Below are 8750 nucleotides of genomic sequence, written 5' to 3'. Positions count from 1 at the left end.
AGTCTCCCAGCTAAACTAATGATGCCGTCATTGCCCCGCCGCAGCCAATGGGCTCTGGCTTCGCCTTTGTCTCAATCGGGATGTGAAAAACATAAACACAAACACGCAGAGACCATGAGCATCCCCCAAACACACATTCACATCAGGAATGAGGCACAGGGTGGGGCTAAAAAGACCAAAAAAAAAGGTGCGAACGAGAGACTACCCCATATATCTACCCGTCTCTCTGCACACATGACTGCCACTTCAAAATATGCCATCTGCTTTTCACAGCACGGCGAGCCGGGGAGGAAGGAGGAATGAAAAATGCAATATCACAGCTGCATAAATAATTCGGTCTGCGTGTGCCCTGCATGTGATAATGCACCACGATTCATCTGTTATCACCTGCGTTTAGAAACAGGCTCTGGGTATATGCCCATAGGTGTGCACAAGCTCGGGTAAAAGACCGTCGGCAGAAAAAGAAAAGAAGAAGAAAGACAGAAGTCAGACGGCAGATGCGGTAACAGCAGCGGTGCCTAAACATGGGCGAACTCTGGAGCATTACGGTTCTCACTGTGGCAAGAAGTGTTTATGTATATTTCAGCACTTCGATGAATATTAAGACGGGGCTGAGGACCCTCTCTGGGGGCAAATGAACTTCGGCTGAACCGAATCATCTGGCGTCTCCCTGCTCGAAGGAGGACTCACCTTTCTTTTGTATTTTGCAGTCAAAGAGGAGCCGACGCTTCCGAGCTGTCAGGACACAACAAATCACCCCTTCTGTGTGGAAAAGCCTCGTCTAAACCACTGACCCCATAGTAGCTGTTTCTACACCAAAGAGAGCAAATCCGGGGGATCCGGCTGGATCACAGGAGGTCAGCAGAAGTCCTCCGTGAGGCGTGATCGGGTTCCGGGGCAGAGATAAACACAATATCTTCCTCTGTTGTTTGAACGGAGCTTTGCTTTATTTGTAGGACCAAGGAGAAGGTTCAAAGGTGCCGGTTCACCTATATTTGCATTTGGACGTTCAGACAGACGGTCCACTGAAACGGCGATGACAGCACAGCTTGTGCTCGATCTCCCGGGGTTCACGTGCGAGCAATGGAGGGGCAACTCCACCGAGAAGGAGAAGGTGCTGACGGCGCTTTGAAATGCAGGCTAATGGGCTCTTAGACAACAGGAAGATTTGGGGGTAAAAAAGTGAAAAATGTGACAAGCAGTGTTTGCGGTTAGTGAACGCCTGTTGTGCTCCGTCCCAATAGAAAGGGAAGAGGAAGAAGAAGAAAAAAAAAAGAGAAAGTGAGGAAGAGATTTTGTGATCAGGTACAAAATGACGAGGTCTTTTCAAGTTTGCTTTTTTCAAGTTTCATCCACTCTTTGATACATTTTTGATCACAGCTACATCCCCTGCGGGGCGTTAGACACACGTTTTCCTGGTGCCAAGCCTTCATCTGCAGTCACCGTCTCGTCGGCTCCGTGCACGACGGCGCGTGAGCGTGGAGGTGGACCACTTTCCCCGACAGAGCCGGGAGGATCAGCTCTGAGAGGAGACTGACGGAGGGATGTAAGGTCAGGTAACAGGAGCGTAGCCATGCATGCGGCATTCCGCCGCTGCCAACTGCCTGTTAGACCTTTTATTCTGAGATACAGGCGTGCAATCTAAATGATGGGAGGCAGCGGAGAGAGACTGATGGAATGAAAATAAAGAGCCGGGTAATGGACGCCAGCTGGTGCGGGATCTTAAAGTTTAGATACATCGGGTAGATGTTTTGCCCTGGATTCGGTCATATATGGCAGCGTCCTCCGCCGGCTCATTTGCACGGCGCAGACGCGCACTGTTCTCGGTGCCTTTCTGCTACTATGATACTGTAATTCAGAGACTTTCCAGCAGCATGGGATAGATTCTGAGGATGGAAGTACGAGGGCTGAGCTCCAAGCCATCTGGTCCTTGTGTAACTGGAGGGAAAGCTGTGTCCTCAGCAGTAGGTCGAGTACATTCTCAGCGGCTGCCGCGCTCTGCCAGGGCTCTCTTGTCACCAATTCTGTTTGTGATTTCAGCGCACGGCGGAGGAGTGTCGAACGTCCAGTTCGTGACCTCGGCGCCGCGGCTCCCTTGATGGCGATGAGGGCTCCGTCCGCGCTGGATTTGTCAGGTTGGGACCATCGGTGTGCTGCGGGGCAGCTCCCGCACATGAATTTGAAGCAGGGTCGGATGACAGGTGGCGCTAGGAAGGGTCCCACTGTGCAACTTCCACCGTCTTGTGAAGAATATCTTGCCGCCTCAAACTCAAATTCTAAGTTTGAATCACAAAATATTTGGGGGATAAAAAACCTTTTCTTCAATTTTGAGGATGTACAACTGAAGAAAAACAGTGTTGATTATCATCGTGTCGCTCACGGATGCATGTGACTGGAATCAGTTTGCACTGACATGAAAATAAGAATCTGATTTATTCAAACCTTTAAGTTTAAATTAGAAATGAATTGGTTTCAATCAGGAGTCATTGTTGGTCGGTCTGTCTTTTCCTTGATGTTGTCTAATATATCGTCCATCTAAAATCTCCATTTTCAATCTACTTTCCTGACATTACACAACTTATTTCACCGTAAGATGCCATCTTTAAATTTCACATTCCAGTGACAGGAAGCCAGCGATCGCAGTGATGCCTCCAATATGTTTCAGGATAAGCTTCATTCCCCACCGGCTTGGCTTCGGTTTCCAACGTGTCCAAAGAATATTGTCTGGCTGCCAACGGTAACTTGGCCTTTAGTGCTTTCCTTTCAGTAATGTTGTACTTTTTGGCTTCAGGTTATCGAGATCTTCGTGCATTTATGTTTGGATTATGGTACAACCTGAAAATAAACCTTTCACACACTTCTCCAGTTGAGTTTGTTCTCAGATCCTCATCCAGGAAGCATGTGAGCATTTTGATAACAGCACTAACTAAATAGTTTTTTACAAACTGGGCCTTTTGAGGCATCTGAAATGGCTCCCTGCCCTTCACTATTGTTAAGGAAAAAAAAGATCAACAGCCAGCTCCAAAAAATACAACCTCAGCTCTGTTTTTAGTTGGAAGATTTCATTCACGATTACAACAGGCACCAATGCTGAGCAGGGCACATTTTATCAACATATGGATTCTATCACGGATAGAAAACGATCCTATAGACAATATTGATATTAATCGTGTGGATTTGTAGAGATATTCTCCACTTTTCGAATAGCAGATATTATCTTCCAGAGAGTTGGGAGTTTTTGCATCAGAAGGACGAGTCTCTCGGGGATTCGGGGGATTAGATGGAGCATGAGGTCACTCTTTGGCATCAACCGCCGCCGTGCAGATGTTACACTCAGCTGCCGTGTTAAAAGGAGGATCTCAGCCTGAATGTGAAACTCGCAATTAGTCAGGCTGTGTCACCTCTTGTGCCACGATTTGGGTGGCGACCAAAGAACCAAGATCACGGATGAAATCTGCTAGAGGATGGCTGATAATCGACTCGTGTGTGTGTGTGTTTGTGTGTGTGTGATCTGCATTATTGATGCATTAGACGACAGCGGGATATATTCTAAAATGGTTTTCTGTCCTTTTTCTCTTTTTTTTAACACTTTAACTTGTTTCCCCTCACAGTGACATCTCAGGTTGACGAGAATTGAGCCTTGCGTGAAAATCTGCAGCTTCATCACTCATTTGAAGGGTGCCCGTCCGGCAGAGCCGCCTGGACGTGGCAACCGGCCAACGATGCAGCGCTGCCCGGTCCAGGAAAGAGAAAGACTGAACTGAAATAGATTTTGGCCTAAATGCAGTGGAAAGTCATTTGGAAAGATGTCCCAGAAGTTTAAAAAAAAATATATAAATACTTTGGAAAACACATTCTAAAATGTGATATGATTTTGGAAAATGGGATATTTTCTGGAAAATCTACATCAGTATCAGTGACAACTTTCCAAGGCTGTAAAATCCTGTCTTATAAACCGTTGGACAGCGTCCTGGCATCAGATGAGACAACAAATACAAGAATCTGTTAGTCCAACTGGACTTTCTGGAATCTTATTTCCCGACAAGATGTTGTCGACTCTTCAGGGAGCCTGTTTGAAGGAGGACGCTCTGAAATGTTAAGCTTGGTGGCTCAGTCGCTATTGTAGTCAAGACAAGACACTGAACTCCGAGCGGTTTCAAAAATCCATTAAGGCAGGGTTTATAGAATGGTGTCTGTTTACTTGAAATGGCAGAATCATTAAAAAAAAATTCTAGTTTTCATGTTCCTGCCCTCTAGTGGGCGCTGTTTGTTTTTGTATTGAAGCCAAACGCACTAGTGCTGAGAACAAAATGCTGAAAATGCCGTGTAAACTGGGTTTCAAGCGTACTTGCAACATTTTTTGCCAATAAACAGGAAGGATGGCAGGTAAGTGACATGAGACAAATGGCACCGTAGCAACAGTCGTCAGCGCTCTTATAGTGAAAATGCTCCCGGTCTGAAACCGTTCCAGGCTTGGAGGGCCTTTCTGTGCGCTTTGAATGGGTTTTCTTAGATTTCCTCTCACTGTCTAAAAATAATTGATGCTATTTGCCGACTGTAGTATTGCCCATTAGGCAAGGCAGCCTCATTTTTAGAGTGCTATGAAGCAACAGCCAGAAATGCTGTAAAATAAGTAGAAATGGGGATTTAAAAAAAGAACAAAGAAACATGACAAATATTCTAAATGTGAGAATCAAGAAAAAAAAATAGAATGTGAGTTAAAAATACAGAAAATAGTGATTTCTTTGCTAAAAGGCAGCAGAAAACAGAGAGGTCTGACTCCGAGTTGGAGCCGTCCTGCACATTTCTGGGAGCTCGTTTCAAATATTTGGTTGCATAAAATCCAAAAGCAGCTTCTGCATATTTGGTTTCTAACTCTTGATCCAGAATCCCTGAGAAGTCTCTCTGGCTCATCAGATAACAGGCGATCAGAGATGCATCGTATTTCGAAAATCAGCTTTTGGAGTGACAGGAAGTCGGAGTGAAAGACGTGAGAACTGGAGCGATGTGTTCAGTTTCCTTCGTCTGCAGCAGCGTGGCTCGAAATTGTTCCTATATGTACATGTTTGTGTTCTCATTCGTGATGGATAGTCAACCTCTTTGGTATGCATCCCGCCTTTTGCCCACAGTCAGCTGGAATTGGCTCCTGCGTTCTACAAGTTGGATCTAGAGGCCGGTGAAAGGATGAATGATGGCGTGCAGAGCATCACCTGGCCCATTCAGTTAGTCCTGAGTCCCGCAGACCGCAAGGTGGGAACGGAAACTGCCGTGGAGGCAGTATAGGGCTTTATCGTTGAAGGCAGTGCGGGCTAAAAACCCAAAATTGGATGAGGATGAGTGCTGGCACAAACAAATTCCACTCGCTTTGCCATTAGAAAAAACACATGAATAACATCTACATCCTTCGTCCGGGTAATTGACCGTACCCTGCCAGGCATATTAAGCATCGGTGTGTCTCCCACCATCAACAGAACCACTAAACAGCCCAAACCTGCTTCATTTCCATTGTCAAAGTAAATGTCTCAAAGCCGGCGAGCGGCCTTTATTCCACCTTCTGGATACTGATGAGGGTGTTATGCGCCAGCGGCGAACACTTAGCTCGCCATTAGGAGCAGGCAGACCGACCTCTCCGGTTAGAGCACGGCTTCTCTTCGGCGTGGCGGAGCAGGGGAGCGGAGGGGCAGGCGGGCCAGCGTCACGGCCGTCCTGTTTAGACAGCTGCCACGCCGCCAGGGGAGCGCCGGGCGAACGCCTTTCGGAGCGAAGAGACGAGCGCCGGGCGAGTGATGGAGGCAGCCAAAGGACGAAAGTGCATAAAAACAGCCCCAAAAAAAATAAAAAATAAAGAAGCAAGAGCAACAAAGTACTGAAGAGGGTGAATTATACAAGGTTGTCAGCTTTGGATAAATACGATTAAGATTTGCGGCGCGGACCCGAGATGAGCCCGAGTGACGGAGAAGGGCAGCGTGCCAGCAGAGCATGTCATGAAACATAAATCCATCACTTCCCATTCCCTGCCTCGGCGGACTTCAAAGACGGGCCTTGAATCATGCAGCCATTCAACCATACAGGCACCTTCGGAGGCAGCGTGACGTGCACGTGGAGCGGTTCGCGCAGGATGTCCCGCTCTATTCCCGGCAGTCTGACTGCAAGTATTCACCAGGAGTCTTATGTTCCATAAATAATCAGTAACCAGCTTCTTTTACAGGTTTGGCCGAGGACTTGTGTTGTTGAGTGACGTTCTGTATACAAGCATTACATCTCTGTCACTCGCAGCGAAGCAGCAAACAGCGACATGAGAAGCAAACCTGAGGCTCACATTTCCAACCAGGACTATCCAAGGATATTCAGCACTTTTCAAACAAAATACAACGCAACACAAACCGATTCAGTGATTTCAATGCGCTCAAACGGGTCATTACAGGATTTATCCACACAGTTGTCAACCACCATTTAGCAATCAGTGATGTGATAATAGCAAATATTAAGAAAGAGAAATTAATTTGGGAAAATAAACAAGATTCCGAATAAATATTCTGTCCATCTCTCAACCAAAACAAGTCAATACAACTAAATGGATGACATCCACTACACTTATTCTTCATAAGAAAATTGCATAAAAACGTCAAAAAAACATTTTATTCCCAAGAGATGAGTCTTATTTATGTTCTATTACATTATTGGTAGCAGTTACTATAATTTAGAAGAATTTTTTTTTAAATGGAACTTCAATAATGTAACAACCACTCGCAAATTAAACAGAACACTGCTATGTTACAAAATTGGCTCAAAAATCTCAATACAGATTCAGTGAGTTATGTTACTGACTTTATTATACTTTAACTGTCCAAAATCCTCATGTAATTGTCCAGTATTACAATAACTACACTCACTGACATGGAGCAACCAGTAAGGTAATAAAGATTCAGAACTTGCAGATAGTGAAAAAAATATTTTGCCAATTTAACAACTATAAAAATGTAAAAACTAAAAAAATAGGGTAGCAATACAACTGCAAAAGGATTTACGGTTTCATTGCATTGACTTTATTTCCTGGCATAAATCCATTTAAAATGGCAAAAATCATTGCATTATTGGCCAGATTATTTGTGTGTTTGTGTGAAGCTGAGTGTGTGAGGAAAGCAGAGGCAGGTAGCAGAGCATGTGAGTGAAAAACAAACCTCTCCTGGACTATCTCAATCACCGTGGAGGACTCCTGGGCCACCATGTCAGTTTGCTTTCATCAAAACCTGCTCTGCACCGCTCGCCACACACTGCGGTGTGCAGCCACGCACAACACACACACACACGCGCGCACACACAGCATGCCTGTCACAGTAGACCGTGCAGATGACGAGCTGGTGGGAGGCAGATCCACCTCCGTTCTGTTGAAGCTCAGAGAGGAGCCACAGAGCTCCCAAACCAGGCCAGAGCGTGCCGAAGTAGGCCAGACCCGGGACAGAAGACCGACACATCCTGTGTCACAGCATTGACAGAATACCATTACAGTTTATTATTCAGTGTATTTATTTATTTTTCACCCTTTTTCTCTTTTTAAATCTCAACTGAAGATGAACTGATCCTACACATCTAATCTTGAAGAGTGACGCACGTCACAGAGTTTCGGTTTCAGTCACGGCTGAGAGTAAAATTAGGACCGAGTGATGCTCCGGCTAATACAGGAAGCCTGGGCTGCGCCGTGGAGGAGCTGGTAATTCAGCTGCTACGCCACAATGAGCAGCGAGCATCGGACGGCGAGTGGCTGTGTTGCTTCAGACTTAATCTGCTGTTGTTTGCACTGCTGCTTGGTTAACGCTCCTTATTCTCTGCTTGGCACATAATTACTGTTCCCCACAGGATCCAGCATGGCAAGAAACCCATTCAGCCTCACATATTCTTGTTCCTGTCTGTCTTTTTGTGTGTGTGTGTGTGTGTGTGTGTGTGGAAGTAGAGAGGCTGTTGTTTTGCCAAAGTTTAAAAAAAAAGTTAGTGAGAGGAAGTGTGTGTGCAGCAGTGTTGTCTCCAGGGAGTAAAATAGGTGTTCATGTTCAGGTGGTAGACAAAATTAGGATGTTGTTAAACACATGCTGGTGAGAAGCAAACACACACACACACACAGACATACACCACCATCCATCATCATCATTTCCTTTCTGCACACCGAGTGTGTTTCCACACACAACCTCACACACGAGGCAGCTACAGCTCCCCGGTGAGTCAGCAGTAATCCCGCCCTGGCGTGATCATGTGTTCTCGGCAATCATCGCATGTGCACACACACACACACACACACACACACACACACACACACACACACGCCCACATTAATCCTCTGGCACCTTGGCCCCGCACCAAACCCCACGCCGACACCGATCCCCGGCCGGCGCTCGCCGCTTAAAGGAGTTAGAAATCAGGAGGGAAACAGATGGATCACCACCCACAGCTGATCCGCGCTCAGCTGAGGCTCCGGTAATAAAGCGCGCCGCTTCCTGTTCGGGATCGCTCGGAAATGACTGAATGACAGTGCAGAAATTTGTCGACTGAAAACCCAGTGAGAAGTCTATCGAGAATGGAAAATAAAAGTGTGTAAATGTGTGAAAAAAAAGTCTCATAGTCTGTAACTTTGCCATGAAAAGGCAAGCAGGTCTTTCTAATTGAATCCATCAGATTGATTTGACGATATTGCATCTCTATCAGTGGAGAAGAACTCAATCTCATGTGCTGATTGCCTGAGCTCTTCACATAAAAGA

This window comes from Salarias fasciatus, chromosome 3 (genome assembly GCF_902148845.1).
Source record: "Salarias fasciatus chromosome 3, fSalaFa1.1, whole genome shotgun sequence".
Classification (NCBI taxonomy): domain Eukaryota; kingdom Metazoa; phylum Chordata; class Actinopteri; order Blenniiformes; family Blenniidae; genus Salarias; species Salarias fasciatus.
The sequence above is the reverse complement of the archived record's forward strand: the minus strand, read 5'-3'. Positions refer to the sequence as shown.